Below are 20,625 nucleotides of genomic sequence, written 5' to 3'. Positions count from 1 at the left end.
ATACCTGCACTATTTTTCTTGCATTTTTCTCATTTTAGTTTCTATAAATTTTCACCTACCAGAAGTGAAGTTTAAGATAGTTCTCTGGAGCTGTGACAGTGGTTGTAAGTGATCACTCCCACCCTCGGCCAGATCCCAGGGCTCTTGAAGGGCTGAGTGTACATGCTTCACTTTGCAAATAAAAGCAAAAAGCACCCACTATACCTAGGGACTTCTGCTGGGTACAGCCCCCTCCCTGGCTGCTACAATCCAGCAGTGCCCAATTGGTCCAGAAGCAGCAAACTTAAACGCATCTGCAGGCTCCTCAGAGGCTGTCTTGTGCATGGCATTTTTTGCTGGTTTGTGGCTTTTTTGGTTGGTTGGTTGGTTGGTTGGTTGTCTGTCTTTCTTCACAATATGCTATCTGAACCTCCATCTGCCAAGTCATTGGTACTGTGTTAGTCTGGAAACTCTTCACCTGTATCTGTATATTTGGTTTAACTGGGAAGTGCCACTGAAGCGGAAATGTTAAATTACAGCCTCAGGCTGCATCATTCATGTGACATGCAACAGTCTTTAATTTTCACCTCAGATGCAAATCAGCTCAGATGGTACTCAGAAGCTGCTTCAGATCAGCATGAAACACAGACCACAACAGAAATAAATAGCTGTGCAGGGCATCTCTTTCACCTGCGTGTACAGAGAGGTGCTGGCGGGCTGTCTGAATTCTCGTGCATTTCATCCAGATAAAACAAAATGACAACGGCCATGCAAAACACCCTTAACGCAACCGTTCTCACTTCCCCAAAACAGCAGACCTCTCAGGACACACTTTCTCCTTTTCACCAGCTCCACAGTGCGTTACGAATACTACAAGAGCAGGCTCCAGGGAGCAATCCTTCACAGACAGGCAGACAGGCTAAATGAGGTAAGATTATTGCCAGCTGTAATTTTTCTGGTCTGTGATCTGCGCAGTATATTCTAAAAAGCCAAAAATATCCTCACACTCTCAGAGGATAGGTCAGACCTAGATGGGAGGCCGGGAAAGCTCTGCAGGCTTCAACTTCAGAGCTGGTGAAGATAAGAGAGCTGGACCTCACTGTGTCTTGGCTTCTTCGCAGCCCCTGCTCGCAGCCTGGAGTGTTGGTGGGGATACTGTGGGCTCCCTCTCCTTTTAGCAAATGGTGCCTGAGCTCAGCATGCCCCCAGAAGCAGCTGGGCACTGAGAGTGGAATGGAGCCACTGGTAATGTAAAATCAGAATACTTCAACTGAGGTGAGAAGGTGGCTTTTGAAATCTGCTGAGTGACTTCTGTAGTGCGTGTGTCTGCACCAGGACTAGGGCTTGACCCAGCCGCAGTGGCACTGTGGGCTCAGCGAGATGCCCCATGGGTGGGTTTCTCTGCAGAGCCTTGTAAAGGCTCCTCTCATATTCTCTTCTGTAATTTAAGAAATGCTTCCCGGTGCATCTTAATGCTGTTTCATTGGATCAGCAGCCCAGCAAAACACATGAAATGCCACTAAATGTAACAGACCAGAGTCATAATTCCATAGATATGTATTTGTGACAGCCTGTGTTTGTGTGGTCCTGCTCACAGCCTGAGACAAGTGCTAAATAAGCCCTGTGTCTTTGCAGTGCCACCGGCATGCATTTACCCATCAGCCACTCCCTGAGTGTTACGCAGTCTGTGTTTCTTCCAGGGGTTTCAATTTCCACCCTCCGCCTCACAGATGCTTTAGAGAAGAGCTTATTTTGAATCACGTCACTAAGGTTGTTGTCCTCCTGCGTCTCTGTGATTTTATTTAAGAAAAACGGAGATTTTTAGGTTGGAAATCACATCTAAACGGCATTCAAGGTATCCGGCCTGAAGTCTGCTGCCCTCAGGCAGTCTTTATCCTGGCACAGCGTGTGCTGAGGTCACTGGGCACGCAGCCTGAATAAAGACCGAGGGCTGTGAGATGTGGCCCACTGGGCAAATTACTAGCAACGGACAAATGAGCTTGGATAGACTCGCAATGAAACAAAACCCGCGCTCAGAATCTCGGCTGATGTGAGGCCAGCCGTTGGCGTTGAGCTCTGTGCCTTTTGCAAATATTCATACGCACAGCTGGGTCTCTCCCTCCTGGCCCTGCGGGCTCCTGCTCAGTCCTTCCGCTGGCCCAGGAGCAGGCCTGCTCCCCGCAGGAGCTCACCCCGCAGGCGCCATGCTGGGATGCCAATGCTCACGGCAGGAACCAGGCTGGTCTTTTGCCTGAGAAAATGGCGACTGACCACTGTTGTTACTATTATTATTTTCCAAGAGACCAGAAGCAACTTCTGGTGGCAATCGAAGAGCACATCTCATTGCTGCTTCAGCTTTTTTTTTTTTTTTGCTTTGAGCACTGCCAGATGTACCCGTCTGAGCTCTGGGGAGCTCTTCCTGGTGAAAGCAGCATGTGCACACTGCTTGGCACTTCGTCCTCCTCTTACATGTACTCAGGAGGATGTCCCTCTGATCCCATGTGCTTGTCCTAACTTTGAAAAGGAGGATCAAGCCCTGAATCCTTCATCCACACGAGTATGCAGCTCTACAGCCAGGAAAGACACCAGGCTGCAGTGCGGCTGTGTGGGAGCAGGGTCATCAAGACAGCAGGCTGCCCTTGCCAAAACCAGAAAGTGCAAATGGAATCTCACTGCTGTCAGGCCAGTTGCATTTTGTGGCACAAAGATGTTTAGAATCAGAATTATAGAATCATAGAATGTCCTGGGTTGAAAAGGACCATAGTGATCATCTAGTTTCAACCCCCTGCTATGTGCTGGTTGCCAGCCACCAGACCGGGCTGCCCAGAGCCACATCCAGCCTGGTCTTGAATGCCTCCAGGGATGGGGCATCCACAGCCTCCTTGGGCAACCTGTTCCAGTGTGTCACCACCCTCTGGGTGAAAAACTTCCAGATAAGCCACTGAAAAAGTGGCAGGCTTGTGAATACTTAGCAAATCAGGATGCTTGGGGACTTGAGTGTTGTACTTCAGCTACATGTTACAGTGCGGTTAGTCTGTGTGCTGTCTAAAAAAAGACCTCCTCAGCTGGTTTGGACTTTCTTGGAGCAGAAGGGCAGTGGATCATTTATATAATTTCTTGATGGAAAACTTCATTTTAAAAGTCTGATTTTGTTGTGGAGTGATGGGAAAACACTCATTGATATTTTTGAAGGTATCGAGGACACGTACTGTAAATTTGGTCCTCATATATTACGGACTGTTGGGGATAAAATTTAAGAATAAATAATAAAGCATCTCTTTCAGATTATTTAAACTGCAAAGGCAAATGTACCTGCTATATATTTACGCTGTCAGCCACCTAGGCATTACAGTGGATTTTTAATGTGTTTCATCAAAACACTTAAAGGCACTACTTAAAATATACGACCCACTAAATAAAAAAACATAGGACACAATCTTCATGGCACACTGATTAATGCAAAATTGACTTGAACAAATGCAGCTTATGGCCATCATCCAGGAAGCTCTCTTGGTGCTAAAGAGTTTCATACAATAGTTTTCCATTTTCAAAATCACATCAATTTTTACTTACCACATTCTGAAAATAAGTACAGCAACTTTCAATCAACTGCCCAACAATAATTCAAAATCTCTTATCATTAAATTGTAAAGGTTTTATTCATGAACAATGCTGTAGAGAGCTTGTTTCCTCCAATCATCCCTAGAGTGCTGTGCTGCTGTGCAGTATCACCTGTATGGAGACAGGGTGGGACAATTAATTCATTGCAAATAAGTTATGTGATGACTTTGTCTTTTCTAACATTTAAAAAAAATTATTTCAGTCTATCAGCCAACACTGGTTTCTCCAGACATCTTCCTGGCATACAGTTGCAAAATATTTATGCTGCCGAAATCCATAGTATAATAGAATTACAGAACCACAGAATGGCTTGGATTGGAAGAGACCTCAACTATGATGAAGCTCCAACCCCCCTGCCACAGCCAGGGCCACCAACCTCCACATTTAATACTAGACCAGGCTGTCCAGGACCCCATTCAACCTGGCCTTGAACACCTCCAGGAATGGACATGGCATCCACAACCTTTATGAGCAGCCACTCTCTGTAAAGAAAGTATCATTTGTGCATGAAATATCCATGGTGTTTGCTGACACTAAATGAGTATATAAAAGTAATTAAACCATACGAGATAGTCTGTGCCTTACCCCTGCCATACAACTTTAAGGACAATGTCTGTAATTTCTTCCTGAAATTATTTCCTATATTTAGTCTCAGAATTTCTGTAATTAGCAGTAGACACCAGACCACGAGCACAAGCAGATGTAATCAGTGGTGTTATATTGACAGCAAGGATTTTAACTGTGATTAGCTTACCCAGCATGTATATGGTGAGAAAATATAACTAAACCTTTTCCCCAAAGTACCTGCAAATAATAAGACATCCAGAATATATGTGCCAGATCAATCTACAGCAACTGCACATCGCAGCGCTCTGCAACGTGGAACATACTGAGAAGGCAAAGAAGGAAGTGAGAAGACAGACTGCACTGCTGTGTCTTTTAAAACTATTTTGTTTTATTGTAATTGCCTGACAATGCCATCCTGAGTCCAGGTGGATCAGATGCAGTGCTTCGTCTCAACTGCTGGGTGAGCTGAGGTTGGTTGGCAGTGCAGTCAGTAGCTCGCCTGCAGGCTGCAGCCCAAGGTGAGAGGAGCTCAGCCAGGAGCAACAATTCATTCTGGTTTCTACTCAGGAAACTCAGAAAAATAATTGGAACAGGAAACGAAGACACCTGCTCTGTCTGTTGACTGCAGCCTGATGGGCACGTGATGTGATGACAGTTGTGCAAGTGCTTCACAGAAGGGATGCTGTTCTTCTTGCCAAGCCAGCAAGCAGATCATTCAGTGTAGGTGCTGCTCATGATGCTCTTTCCAAAGGCTCTGGGAGTGCCAGAGGAGTCTGGAGCACAGTTGCCCTACTCACCCTTTGTCCTCCACTGGGGACAGGACTGGGTGATGACCTCCCTCTCCCAGCAATTTGGAGTTCGCAGCTGCCTGGTGACCTGTTGGTGGAAATGGGAGATGGGTGCATGGAGGTGTTATTTGAGGCACCTCAACCATAAGTGGATCAAAAAGCATTAAAGTTCTCATGAAAGAGCTCCCTGCATACAAAGAAAAGAAAAACAGGAAATGAAAAGCACAGAGAATAAAAGTTCAGACAAAGTTTTTAGGGTTCCAACATCAATATTCTTTTTATAAGACAAAAAAGTCTGAGCCCTTTTTTTTTTTTATGAAAAGCCTGTTTTATTGACTGATGAAAGCTTTATGATGGCTCTATGATCTGGTCTATAACCTCTAAATTATTCCTGAACTTCTCCCTCGCGAGACTCTGAAGGCAGGCCAGGGAAATGGCAGCCTCTCAGTCTAGCAGTGTCACAGGCATCACCACCCCTGCAGAAGAGGAAGCAGATCAAGGGCACAGCCACGTCTTGCTCGTTTACGTTGTGTATCAAAATCCTAACGTAGGAAAGGATGTGGTCAGCATGATGTTCAGCCTTTGCCAAATGGGAACCCTCTTGCTAAAATTAATACCTTTCTGCAAGCTCTGCAGTGCTGCTACAGAGGTCTCATAGCAGGCTGTCTCATGCAAGCATTTCATGTGAAGAAAGATGCACACGCCAGGGACAGAGCAGGTAAGCATCTCTAAAAGGAGCTGTGAGATCAGTCTTAAAAATAGAGGATCAAAGTAAAATACACAGAGTTTGAGCTAATCAGAGCCATTAGCTTGTGAAATGGAGTCTCCAGATGTGAATATTTGAGTGATTTCAGGAATAAAGCTGACAACACTGAAACAAACAGAAGGACATCATGTAAGTATCATATATACTGGCAGCATAGCAACCTATGGGGTTCCCCTATCTGAGGACCAGGGAAGCTTTAAAACCTAAACTGTAATGAAAGGCTTGCTCCCACTGGATCAGGCTTTTCAAACAGCGTGCCATAAGGACATTTTCTGCTTCGCAGTGATTCACAGCTGTCTCTTGGGTCCCCTGCAATAATCTGGAAGAATAGTCTTCCACATCATAGCCCCACTGGTGGGGGGGAACCAAGGGTCATCCCTTCAAAATCCTCTATTCCGCCATGCTGGATCACAAGAGCTGAGTGCTGGAGTTCATACAAGAGCTACAAAGCTTCTCCTTGCACAAACTGTGTGTTGTCAATCCCTCCTCCCCTCCCCCTTCCCCCCCCCCCCGCACTGGCTTGATGTATGAGCATTTCCAAAAAAACTACAAGGAGACTCCTACGTGGCTGCAACAAATTGTGTAGGAGGAAGAGGAGACAGAGATGATATATTTTCTTGCATTTTCTGCTAATGCATCTCCAAGAAGGGAAGCCATCAAGATGTTCATTGTGCATGCAAGGAGTGAAAATGAACTTGTCTTTCCTCATATTGAAAACTTGGTGTTGGCACCACAGTTATTAGACATGTCTCCTAATTTACCTCTCCACTATAAACTCTCCTCTTTTCTGATAACTTCTGAGTTCTGGCCTTCACACTGGTGAAAACTGGTAATGCTGTGCATATCCCGTCCGTTATTTTATTCAGGCCTCCTTATACCGAGTGCCTTAATGAGTGCATGCAACATGAGAACCACTGCAGAGGACCTCTGCGGGCATTTGCCAGGTCAAACAGTGGCTGATCCAGTGCAAATAAAACTGCTCTGAAGCGTCTTGGGCTGTAGGACGCACTTGGAAAATGGGGCATGTTCCCTTACAGAGAAGAGTGTACAAAGGGAGTCAGATTTCTGAGAGCTCTGGGTGTCCATGGGGCAAGGGCTCGTGCTCTGGGTAGGATGCAGTGCTGTGCCAGTGGCTCTGTCTGCCTGCTGCATTCAGCAAAGGGAGCACTTTCCAGAGCCTTTATTACCTTTTACTCCATAAACTAGTTTTCATCCTCATGTAGGGCTAAAAACATGGAATAGAGACTGTGCTGGTGTGGCTTCATAACTGCAGGGTGGTTCTTGTACTAAAGACAGCACTCTTGGAGCTGTCTCCAGATTTGGCTTGGGTTGCAGCTGAGATGCACTTACGTTCATTATTGCAATGGGGAAAAATGAGCTGGAAGTAGTTAAATTCCCTCCAAACCCAAACCTCACATTCTTACATGTTGTTTGAGTCCTCCCATGCTCTACACGAGAATTCAGAAGTTGCATTCTCTGGAAACAATTGTTATGGTAGCTGACATGAACACAGAAAGCAACTTTAACTATTTTTCCAACATATCCATCAACTGCAATAGCCAAAACATTAACTCTCATTACTCTTCAACAAAGTTCCCTCCTCTAATTCTGCCACCAGACTGCCTACATGCAATACTGCTTTGCAAACATTTCCAGTCACCTAACTAAAAGGATCTGGGGGAGGTTTAACACTCCAGGATCATCAGAAAATATGCAGGAAAAAATAGAGATGAATTTAGCAGTGGTAACCTGGACTGGGATTTTCATGCTGACAAGTGTAGGGCAGTATGAACTGTCCTGCTGGCCACCTTTAGCAGTCTCAATTCTGAATTTTTTATGGCATACACTGTTCAAGAAAGTGCAGAGGAAAAAAAAACAGAATATTGAAGAGTATCCGCTATGGGGTGTCATGATTTCTGTGGGCAGTCAGTAAAAAAATGGCAACATTATCAAAGATGCTACTAAAATGATTGGTAAGAACTGCTATTTAGAAACTATGACTGCAGCAATTGTGTTGAGAAGGGTCTATGCTTTTTATATGAAGTGTGCAGGTCTATCAGGCTCATTAAAGGGCATTTTCACCTTCAAATAGTGCCCTAAAAACACACGCAAGAGCTGAATTAAAGGGGATGAGAGCCACTAGGTTTGTCTGGAGAGAAGAATTGTGCCAGTTTTAGTCTAGTGTCCCTCCTGAGTGTGCCAAAGATTTATAAAAGAAATTCCCACCCACATTAGCAAAGGTTAGTATAGGTAACTGGCCTTGTAAATCAAGAACAGAATAGGCCGTATAATGTTGAGCATTTTGAGGTATTTATCGCTTTGCTGAGGCAGACAGGATTGAGCATGTAAATCTCAGTGATGGCCACAGGCAGCAGAGAGCCCCACACACCTCCCAGCACTCACAGCTCCCAGGAGGCGTCCCAGGCTCCTCGTGGGGTCCTAGGGCAGCAGCACCCGTGTGACATCCCTGCTGCAAACTGCATGCTGCCTGCCTTGATGCCCAGAGCACACGCCTCGTGTTCTTCATCTGCTGGCCCGCTATTTTCTCCAGATTTCTTTGCAGCTCTGCAGGATTTTCTTTCCTGAGCAGAATGTGTATTTAAATTATTTTCAATTTGACCCCATATCATGACAGAAAAAGTACATAAACCACCGCTGAATATACTTCCAGAAAATTTCAAAGCATCTGGAGTGGGAGAAAATAAATAATCCTGAGGTACGCAGCATGTATAGCCACCATTTCTGCTAATATATTCCAGAAATGTGCAATCACTTTAAGAATATATTGCAACCTTCAGATAATTGTTAATGCATGTAAGTGTTCTGCAGAAAAAAAATCGCTCTGGATTATCTGCAAAAAGCCCCCTAGAGTAGGGCTCCGTATCTCCAGGTATTTCTTTTGAAGGGGAACAGTTTAACAAAAATAACAAAGCTAGAAACCAAGAACATTAACTTTCACTTTGCCCAGCTACATGCTAGTGCTCTTGCTGTAATTATAACACAGAGGTCATTCCAAAGGAATTACCAGCCTTCAAATGATATGAGACAATTATTCTCCGGGGAGTCAGACAAATTTGTAAGACAAATACAGTTGAAATTTCAGACATCAATCTCTTTTTTACCATAGCATGGGAACAAGGGAGCTGTGAAATGTAATTTTACCCTAAGGCCCAACAAATGATGGCGTTAAAATGATTTAGAAAAAAAAAAGAGAGAGAGAGAGAGAAAAAAAAAGCCTTTATATCTACTATAACTCAGAAGCGAGCATGGCGTTGGGTTTCCTAAGGCACGAGCAGGACACTGGATCCATCGGTGAAAGGCCAGCTGCATATGAGAGCAGAGCAGGATTCAGCCCGCATGTGTGTCAAAGCAATGAGCTGGAAAGTGCATATCAAGGAATTGCTCCTTGGCTTAGATTTGATTTACAGGAACCTACAACAGTCTCATTCCTCAGAAAACAGGCTCAAACTGCAGTCTCAGCCTCAGTCTGGCACTGCATGCCCACGGTGCCCACATGCGTGGGGTCAGCACTGGGTTTCTGTGGAGAAGAGAAGGGAAGCGTGTGTGCACAGAGGTGTGCTCACTTCACCTGTCCTGGCATTGCTTTTCCAAGGATGGATTCCCATCCCAGTGACACCTCATGTCAAATGCTGTCTAAGCGATCTCATTAGGTACAGCCTGTGCAAATATTTAGGCTTACCTGCTGACTTCCATTGATTGTATGAGAATGCTTCCCAAATGGAAGCTGACAAATTAATGAGAAATGCAAACACATCCTGGTTTAAATGAGTGTGAAGCAGAGCAGTGCCTCTCTGATTGATGAGGATGACTGACTGCAGAGCACCGTGCAAGTGACCTTCTGTGGTGCTTCGGGTGGGGAAAGTGCTCTGAATATCATCTCCACTCACCCCCACAGAGGTTTGCTAAGATACAGCAGCTTTCCCAAGAGGTCTAACAGATTGTTAGGAAAAAAACAGAAAACCCAGATGATGAATGAAAGGCTTACCAAAGTTGCCATGTGATGCCTCGCCAGCAAACACTTTGCCCACCTTATTGTGGGAACACTGAGTGCCGCAGCAAGTTCCCAGAAATCTAAGAAGTTATGAGTCCCTCATGCTACATAGTTTCCGAAGTTAGCTTTAAACTAATGTGCTGTTGTATTATTAGACAAGCAGAAATGAAGGGAGTAACACAAGCCAGCAAGAAAAGGGAAGAAAAAAAACTCAGATGCACCAGAAATGCACATATGTATATTTTTATGCACATGTATATCCTTCACCTGACTTACGTTACTCAAAGACATAGGTGAAAAACCTTTTATTGTCTGCCTCTTGCCTGCATTTTATCCTAAGGACACTGGAAGTCCCATTTGCTGAGCTCAGTGCCAGTAGCAGCAGCCTCCAGCATGGGAGCAAACCAATGGACATCTGTCTGAGAGCAGAACCAAACGAAAAGTGAGCCAGCACCTATCACAGGTAGGTGGCTTAGGGAGATGTCATAGAGATGGTAAAACTAAGTTGCATGTTTGTCACAAGGAAATTTTAAGTTTTAAACCAAAACCTGTTCAAGAAGGACTCCCAAAGACAGTAGAAAGCAAAGTAATTAAAAGTGATTGATTTTATTTCTTTTTCTGGTGGAAAAATAGGAAAAACTACCTAGAGTCATTGAAAGACTGTTTTCACTGTAAATCAGTACAAACAGCTTGCAGAACTGCTGTACTTGGATCAAGGGCACGTCTAACCCATATTCAGCCCAAGAGCTTAATTTTCAAAACTTGGCTCCCAGTTTTGGAAGTGCGAGATCAGGCCAAGATACATCTCCAGTAACAGGCTGGAGCTCGGGGCTGGCGTTGAATTACAGAGCCCAGAAGTTTTACAGAAGAGTTTTATGAAAATCGTTTGCAAATGGGCGTAGAAAAGTTTTCTGCCCCTTGCTGGTTTCTTCAGGATCCAGTCCTGTCAGAAGAGCTGAGCAGCTCTCTCCCATCACCCTGGTGCAGAATGCTAACTGCCCATACCAGCGTCCTCACGTGGAGCTTGTGTGCCTTCCTGCAAGACGTGCCTTTGCCAAGATGGGTGCTGCGCTGCCAGGGAGGCCGTGGGGCTCCTCCAGGACTGCTGGATGAAATGTAAAGCCCTCGGATGCACAACATGAGGCTGCATGATCTAATGGCCTCTTCTGTACTCAGGTACTCTACCAAAACTGGCAAATTAAGTGCTTTTTAGTTCTGTTTCTCTCTCTGCACTCTTAACTGGAACAGTCTGATATGGAATAGAAATATGAATGCAAGAGTTTGCCCTGTGCAAAGCAGATTTGCATTTGATTTCTCAGCTTTATTATTGTATCTGATATTCATTTAAAAGAATTTCATGGGGCCTTCAGGAATTACACTAATCAATGGGCAGTAAATTCATGGCTTTGTTGTCCCTGAACCCAGAGCAGTCATCACGTACATCAGGACCTGCACAGAAGTGGTTTTGGCTCTGCCTCTGCTGCAGGAGAGCCCTGGAAGGGCTGCTATTGCTAAATGTGTGTTCCCCTCAGCATAGAACCGAAACGCAGAAACCCAGCAGGGTCAGCCGCTCTGAGAGGTCACAAGGAAACATATTTGCATCTCATTTAGACATACTTATTTCTATATACTTAGAAATAGAGGCAAGTGCTTTTCAGTGAAGCCAAGCGTGTTTAGTTTGTAACAGCATCTGCTGAGTTCTGATTGCTGCTTTCTGCTTTTAATTCCCATCAGAATTTTTCTAATAATGTGTTCCACTCTTTCTATCCTCTGAACCTGCACATTTAGATTAGAGAAGAAGAAATGCTCTCTTAAAAACCTACTCCTTTCTCCTAACAAAAGGCATGAGTGCGGTGCTGTGTTTAACATTCACAAGAGTGCATCCACTGCGCTGTGAGAACAGAGACCGCATGAGCTGTGGACCCCAGGGAGACCTGCATGTGGCAGGGGGGTTGGAGATTCATGATCCTTGAGGTCCCTTCCAACCCTGGCAATTCTGTGATTCTGTGAGACCCTCAGGAGTGCTGACATGGCTCAGATCAAGGTTTTTTTTGTGAGAATTCTTAAAATAACTCTGGGGATTCCCGAAGATCTTTCAGCTGGATCCCTTCAGTTGTGGCTCATTCCACTCCTCTGTATTTCTTCTGCTAGGCCTGTTGAGCATTTCCCATCATTTCCCATCACAATGGCACCTGGACCCAAAGTGATAGAGGGAGACCTTGTGCTGCATGAAAGATGTGACACCCTAAGCGCTGTGCTTTACACTCAGCTGGGTGTGCAAATAGGCTCTGTAAGGGACAGCATTTTCACCAGGGGTGTCAGCAGGGTATCTCAGGCTTCTCCCACAGACCTCAGTCTAACAGCTTTCCATTAACTAACACTCCCTGCGCGTGGAGCCAGTGGTGCACTTAAGTGCTTTTCTAAGTAACGCGCCTTACAGAAGCTGATAGAAGGATCCACTCGCCTGTCTCTGCTATGCCATATTTCTCCTCTTCTTGTAAAAATATGAGCTGTCTGATTCTAAATGGAAGTTAGCTTAAACTTCAGTGATAGGCTGGTTATCTGCCCGCTCTTTTGTACTGAAAAAGCACTTTGCATGTGAACCCATGGTACATTTCACAAAATGAATTCCTTCCTGCAGGTATATCCCACTTCTCACCTCCTCCTCCATTCTGATTAACAATGATGGCATGATCTCATCGGGCCCCGACAAGTATTGATGGGCGCTGGGATTGTGAGGCTAATAAAGTGTACTGCCCAGTATTTCCTGATGACACATGAACACTCCCTCATGAAAGGTGCAGGAGACAGAACGCAATGCAATGCGAATGCCACTCACACAGCAGTGGTGGTGGTGGGCAGAGCAAGAGCAAGGTTTGTGCTGCTTGGGGGAATGAATGAAAGCAGAACACTGTGAGTGTCATCACAGTGGCTGCTGCGGCTCTCCTGTGCTGCTTCTGGTGTGGCCACACTGCTCAGTGATCACTGTACCATGCACCACTGGGAGCACTGGGAGCACTATGGCATTGTGTCAGTGCAGCACTTCAGCATAATGAGCACAGTGAGCACTGTGAGTAACCTGAGCACTGCAGCACTGCATGCACTATGAGCACTGTCACATTGCAGCACTGCTGTGTTGTGTCCCTGTGTGCTGGGCCAACAGTGCCAGTCCCAACCCAGCCCATAACATCCCCCAGCTCTGGGCCCTCTGGCTATCACTGAGTCTCTCCAGGGCAACTTCTTTAGTGAAAGAAGGGAGTAAAAATCTGACTAGAGGTGCAGCAACAGAGAAAATCCCTTTTCCAGCTCGCAAGCCCTTCCCCAGCCTCTGTGACTGCCTCACCTCCTGCTCAGGCTCTGAATGTAAACTTTGCTCAGCACACTCCGGGTAATCTTTTCACATCATAAAACTTATAATCCTCCTTAAGTGGTTTCCTAGGGTTTGAGGTATGATGCACTTATCAAATAACTGAAACAAATAAATCAGCTTATTTAGGCTGCGGCTGGTGCATGTGTATCTCTGTGCACGCGGGGAGGAAGCCAGCATTTGTATACATTAGCCACAAAGCTGTCTGTGACAAGCTGTCCTCTGCACAACTAAATATTTAGTTGCATATCATCAGTAAATTCTCTGGCGATGAAGGCGGAAGGGTGCTCTGTGTCTGTGTGGTGTGGAGTGGGACAGCAGGACAGCAGGGCAGTGGGACAGCGGTCAGTGGGACTCAATCCCGCACTACCACCTCTGCCCAGGAGCCCACACCCAGCGGAGTCCCACAGCCATCTGCAATTTTTGTACATAGCTCGAGTTTTCCAATGTTCATTGCTAACTTTTATTGGTGTTAGAGCAAGGTTTGTTTTTAACCAGACCTGGAGTTACAGATTCCTGCAGCTGTATGCTTTTTTTTTTTTTTTTTTTGCATGTGCAAAATTAAATCCATAAAGCAACTTCGTATTTCTAAATTATAGATCCTCTACTTCGCATTCACTACAAACTTGTTAATATACTCTAAACCTACCAGCTTGTAAAAATGAGCTTTAAGCAACAAGCCAGAAACACTCTCCTAAGCTTGTTCTCTGTAAGCGTTCTGTGTACGCTCTTCTGCCCATAACTGCTGTTGGCATCCAAACACCTGCAGAACAGAACTCACCTGAAATGCTGAGCTGTTGGGATATTGATAAGTTCATGCCACAAGGTCGGTGGTGATTCACCTCAGTATGGAGGGGGAAGCTGTGTGCCCTCAGAACATGGCGCTCCCTCCCCTCCTGCTGTATTGCCTCCACCAACTGCTTCTGGATGTGGCTGTTCGCATCTGGGAGAGCAGAACAAGGAAGACAGCAGCACTGCTGTCTACTTTTCTAGAATAGGTTGGGTTAATAAGAAAATTAAATCTCAGATAAATACTCACCAGAAAGTAATTTCAGACTGTCATGGAAATTATCTACATTTATAAGTTATCTAAAGTAAAGTGAGCCATGCTCGCCTCCAGCAGCCCTGCAACCATTATGAATTATTGAATAAGTCATCTTTTTTTTATTGTTATTGACATAATAAATATATTTGCTTGAAAACATCAGCAGCTGCATAGCCACAGAAATATTTATGAGCCTGTGCTCTGTACAGTACTGTGTTACAGGGTACTGTCAGCGGAGGGGAAGTGCAGACAGAGAAGGTCTCACCTCCAGCATTGGTTCCTCGCTTACCTGGTCTCTGCAGGTCCTCATCTTCACAGGCAATGACATGAAATTAAAATAAATAAAATAGCTCAAGGTGCAGAGTGTGTGCTGCATTTCTTATTCTTTTTACAGCCAATTCTTGGCCACTAGTAAACTTCAATCCTGCAAACTGAAATAATTTGGCTTTTTGGTAATGTGGAGCAGTGTAGGCTTTCAGAGGCCACCTACGGAAGCCTTAAGAACCCAGAGGCACTGGAACCTCAGAGTGCTGTCAAGGCAATGGGAGATCTGCCAGGCACGCAGATGCTTGGGAGAGGACAGCACCTGCAGCATCAGCAGAAGCCATCCCAGCCAGTGACACTGCTGAGATCTCTGATGTCACCATGTGCACTTTCCCAGAGATATGCCCCAACAGCATGGAAATGCAAGGGGGAAATATGATGATAGGAAGTGCTGTGTGCAAGGGTGTACCCACAAAAACAGAAGTCAGCTTGACCCATGGCCGGGATGTGGCACAGGCAAAGCCAGGGCTGAGCCCTGTCCTGGCAACCCTCCAGCCTGAGGCAAGCACTGGTGCCTTTGGGGACAGTTAAACATCCCTCTGGAAGACCACAGAGCATATGGGGAAAGCTCTCCTCCTGCAGCAAGAGCTGCATTAACTTCTGCCCATCTCAATATGCAGAACACATGCAGTTGATGGCCCTCCGTTTTCCTGTAAGTAAAAGGCTAGCCATGACTTGCTGTAAGTCTGCAGGAACTCAGGGTATAAGCAAGCAGCAGCAGCAGCAGCATGTTTTAAGGAGTGCTTCTCCCTGGAATGCAAGCCCAGAAGATTTATCCTTTTTAAAATTAGAGTCTGGTGGAGCAACATGTCATACCTTGAACATGGAAAACAAATCAGCCTTTATTCAATTGTGAAAATTAAGGCATAAATTGCTGGTTGCTTAGCTCTCAAAACAATGTCACATTACAAGAAATGTGATATTTTGAAGAGAAACAGGAAAAAATTTATCAAGGATTTTGTTATTGTTGAATTATCCTCCTGCTTGATCTGCTGGCTATAGATACTCGGTGTCTGCCTAAGTGCTTTCCATTCTTCCCATAAGCAAATTCTGGCTGAAGACCATATATCATTTCACTCTTGATCACTGCTAGTCTCAGTACCTCATTACAGCAGAGCACTTTTTGAAACTGAGCTATAGCCCAGATAAATGATTGTATAAAGTTTTAAATAAACATACAACATTTATGTTATGTTGTTTCACAGGGATGATTTATAGTCATTTTCTTCTTCCAGTCCTGATCCCTGGACATAAAAGACACTGAGCTCTCTGCTGTTTATCCAAGCTAAATCCTCTGTTTGTTCTGCATAAGCGTTCTTGATTCTTTAATATATTGCAGGCTTTAGCTTCAGGTTTATTCCCTCTGGGATGGTGGAATTAGATACATTAACTGACAAAGATAAGGCACGGACACCGCAGCTTAATAGCCATTAAAATAGATACTGTGATAACAAAATTGGAGCTGGAGGAGGGAGTTGAGGTTGCAGCATTTTAAAAACATGTATTTATGAGACTGAGATGAATAAATGCAAGATTTCGGAAATCTCGGCAAGGAAAGGCACAAGTGGCAATGGGATTGTGTGTGGCTGGTTTTAGTTTCATAAGGGAAACGAATGGTAGAACAGGTTATGCTGCCTCTCATCTCCCCAAGGACAACTCTGGTCCACCCTAACATGACTTCAGGTGATTTGGGTGCTGAGCTCTGAAGTTCTGCTCTGTGCAACAGGAGGAAATCAGGAGAGTGCTGCAGGGCAGAGCAAGCCCCTCTGCCTGCAGAGCAACTGGGTGGATTCCAGTGACCACATTCCCGCTTTATGTGTGTATTTAAAAACACATATATATGTGCTCAGACTGCACAGGGGTCATCTAATTACTTCATTCACAATAGAGTTCATTTATTGAAAGAAAACAGCACCCAATGTCCATTTTCTCTCTCTCTGCCTGCAATGAGCCCATCCTGTCAAATCGCTCCGGCAACAAGCGAGGGAAGTTCAAGGTAGCAGCTTTCTGCAGCAAGTACGAGCTAGGGGTGCTGGTGGCTGGCACTTGCTACCAGGCAGAGTGGGATGACTATGACTATGTACCGAAACTCTATGAGCAGCTGTCTTTTTTCTTTTTTTTTTTGCAAGTCTAAATAACCAAACCCACTAAAAATTGCTTTGCAGCTCATTTGATTCAGTAGTTGTTCTCAAACCGTCAGTGTTCGCACAAAAGCTGTTTTTATCTTGAAGTCAATCAGCAAAGTGAGCAGCAAGCAAAATAAGGACACAAGTAACCTTTTTAAAAAAATGAATTCCCTGCTCAAGACTGCTTTCAACAAAAGCATATAAAATGATGCATGCATATTACCTAATGAATTTTGGCTTTCATCATAAACAAATCACTGCTTGCTGGTGAAATCTGCTTTTCTCTTCACCATGTGTCCATATGACTGCAGTGAGCAGTCGGGAGCTAGCTGTTACACGTGTTGAGGCAGAGGTTCCACAAGCAGCAGAGCTCATGGCTCTTCCCCATGATAGTGAGTGCCCTCCAGACTTATTTCCAGCTGTATCTGTCCTGACTGTTAGAATAATAGGAATTTGCTTTTATTAATATCTCAGTAAGTCAGGAAAAGATTTCTTATAAAAGCTTTCACTAAAAGCCTTGCAACTACTTATTTACTTAACACACAGAGTACAGCAAACACTGTTTGACCTTTTCCAAACACCTGTAACAACCAAGCCTTAACTAGCTAGGTGTTCATCAAAACATCAGGACAATGAGGAATCCTCCTCCTCTTACCAATAGAAAAGGAAGCAAGAGCAGACAGTATTGCTTCATATCTGATACAGCTGTGCCCAGAGCAGTAAAACTTCATAATTGTTCCTTGAACAACTTCTCTTGAAAGGCTGCATGTAGCCCAACTTGCTTAATTTCCTTCAGATACAAGTAAGGAGTTAAAGATTAAAACTTTTTTTTTTTTTTTTTTTTTTTTCATTTTTCTCCTGAAAACCTTTGGCTGAATTCATAACTATTCAGAAAAATGAAAAAAGATACTAATTTATTTACTAAGAGAAGTTAGGTAATTTAAATAATTTCTAATTATTTGCTGAAGAAGTGACCTGTTAACAAACTAGTAACTACCACATTCAGAGCATTAAGAAGATAGCATCCAACTCAGCATACAGTCTGATGTCGAAGCAGTTTGTGAACCTCTTACAGAAAACCTTTGCCCCTGTTATTCTCATTTTGCTGCTGAGAAAGGAGAGCCCTGTTATACAGTCAACCCTCAATCTGCCCATAGGAGCCTTCCCCACAACTGCTTAAGGAAAGATGTCATCATGTTGCATGAAGTAATGCAACACAAGCATTGCTTTGCTCTTATGCTATGATGCAGAGATAATACCTTTTAAAATGTCCTCTTGCTAAGCTTAACTTTGCTATTTAGGTTATGACATGCTGTCAAGGTGTCCAAAGCTTTCCATGAAGAGCAGTGCCCTCTCATGGAAACAGACAGACCTACCAATTCCTTCTGGCAGCATTGTCTTGATCTTGACATCCTGCTTAGTTAGTTTATTTAGAGTCATTAGCTCCATTTCTGCAATGAAATCACCACAAAAATCAGGATGCAAAATAAACCTGAGCATACAAAACATCATATGCATACACATCAGAAGTGTTAAATTGCTGTACAAATATAAAAAATGTTATACAGTCTAAATAAAAGATTCTCAATGTTGCTTGATTGACTCCTAGTGAAGCAAGAGGGCTCAGCGGTTTGCACAAAACAGGCACTAATATTCATGAAAATGTATGAGTATTACTGGCTTAAAGTGCTAGCTTTAAGAATGAACCATGAAGCTGTTTGACTTATTTGGATGACAAGCTGCATGTCAGTTTAATGCCTAGAACTTCTTCCTAACCTTCGTGTGTACCTCTGGTAATAGAGCAAATAATAGCTTACAGTGCCCTACAGCCCTCATCTGCATCATCTACTGTATTATAATCTCATTGCCCTCAATAGCCTTCTCAGGTGAGAACACCAATGGCCTGGGGTCTTGTACAACCAGTGTCTCTTAATATGAGAACAATTCAATCCTACTCTATCTCCAGAAACAAAACAAGAAATCCTTTCACTTACACAAAGCTATTAAGCAAATTAAAAACACTGAAGGCTTACCATTACCACTTCAACCTAAATTCTATAAAATGCCTACTAGCTTTGCCTGTTCAACTTAAAAACCTGATGATTTAATTTCATTGCTCTAAACCTAGAAAGGTCTGGGTCAGAAGAGACCTCACAGACCATCCAGTTCCAACTCCTCTGTCATGTGCAGGGACATGTCCCATCCCATCAGGCTGTCCAAATCCCCATCCCAGTTCTGGGACGTGGCACCCACACTCCTCTCTGCAGCCTGAATTTCAAGCATATATTTAAGTCTTTCTTTTACCTTCTCTACACTCCCTGATAAATAGCGTCTCCCCATCTGTACTGCAGATCTAATGACAGTAACACGTAACCTTCTCTGAAAACAGTTGTTCTGTCCTTTTCTCAGAGAACAGCTAAAACCATAAGCAATGCACAGTAGCTGTACTCTACCCTTCCTGCTACTTAAATGCTAATGCATTATTATTTTGTCAATGCAGTTATGCCTCATCAAACCTCTTTCAGTCAAATATTCTGTAACACCATACTTGCACAATCATCTACTTGCTATGTATATTGTTAGAAGAAAGCTTTCTGTAGCAAAACATAAATTGTTTAAAATGATGTCAAACTACTACAAGTATTTCAGTTGGAGGAAAAAAAAAAAAAAGAGTACTGGATGCCACTTTTCCAGAAACACTGCAAATGAGGACTATTTTAGTCTTTGGTGATGAAGAACAACAGGCTGTAGGATTTTTTGAAGTTAAGAACAGAAAATAACTGCTTGCAAAACTTCAGCGACTCACGTTAGGGCTGCCATGGGGTTACTGCACATTTCTACATCAGAAAGTCAGTAAATTATTTTTCTATAGATTAGTCTCTCAAAGTTGACTTTTTTCTTTCTGTTCTGAATGCCAAACTCCTGACTGCTTCTCCACCACGGAGACTTCATATCTGGATAGCTGACATCTGTAAAAACACTTCTAATGAAAACACTACTAATACAACCCCCTGGGGAAACAAATTAAATGAGATCTAAGTATGCAGCCGCCTTTCTACAGTTCTGCCTGTAACACCAGCAGAGCTGGTGCTTCCTATCCAAGACTTGACACAGGTCACGATCATTTAGGCACAGTAGTAGCAAAATAAATAATCGTGTAAATATATATAATATATTTATAAACACTTCAGTAGCACTTATGAGATATGATAAAGGCCTTCCATCTTTAGCTATGCATTAAGCTTTATCTTAGTGGATGGAAGAGAAGAGCATTTGTATCGCAGTGCAGGAGAGCAATGGAATGAATACTTGAAAACTCAGTGGCAGATGTAATACTGCTGCTTCTCTGCAACAGCAGCTTTGAAAAGGCTAGGGTTGAAAATGTTGGGTAAAGTATGCTAAAGTATGGAAACAGTAGTTACAACTTCATCCCCAAGTACACAATATGCTGGAAAGATCTATTCGTAGCTACATATTTTATTAACTAGTTTTAAAGGAAAACATTTCTTCTTATTTCTATAATTCTAAGATTTTTTCACAATGCATTTCACTGCTTAAACAATTAAGAATTTAGAGAAATTTTCTGATAAAGCCTAATAATAAGTGAATAAGAGCTCAATTTCCTTGTAACAGTTCTCAGAATCTTAGTTCATGCTCCTTATAAAGGTGTATAAATAGATATTATATGCAGATTCACTGCTTTGCTTTCAAACTCAGCATTAAATAATTCGAGTCAACTACCTGATGGTAAAGATTAGTAATAGCAGGAAGTCCTCACTGCAGTAACAGCTGGCACCCCAGGAAGCAGGCAAGGGTCCTCTGGATGAGTATTATCCTGCATACAAGCTGTGTTTCTAGATGTCATCATTTTCAATTGGACTAGTGCTTTATCTTTAGAAGATCAGATCTGGACAAATACAGGATATAATTTAGTACAAAGTCTCCTTAGAGGAAACTGCAAGTTCTGTGCCCAAATAGTAAGGATGAGAAAGGTGTGACAATGAACTAATTTGGCAATAAGAACAACCCT

General features: G+C 43.6%; 1 long non-coding RNA gene across 1 annotated transcript; it reads left to right on the top strand.

The window, feature by feature from the left end:
* Nucleotides 1-712: 712 nt before the first annotated feature.
* Nucleotides 713-15,039, top strand: LOC149912948 (uncharacterized). The gene is made up of 3 exons (XR_016461599.1): nucleotides 713-907; nucleotides 10,074-10,196; nucleotides 14,355-15,039. It is a non-coding gene; the product is annotated as an uncharacterized LOC149912948 (long non-coding RNA).
* The last annotated feature ends 5,586 nt before the right edge of the window (nucleotides 15,040-20,625 follow it).

The sequence above is a fragment of the Phasianus colchicus genome, chromosome Z, assembly GCF_987193195.1.
Source record: "Phasianus colchicus chromosome Z, bPhaCol1.hap1.1, whole genome shotgun sequence".
NCBI classification, from domain to species: Eukaryota; Metazoa; Chordata; class Aves; order Galliformes; family Phasianidae; genus Phasianus; species Phasianus colchicus.
This window is presented reverse-complemented; position numbering and strand designations above follow the sequence as displayed.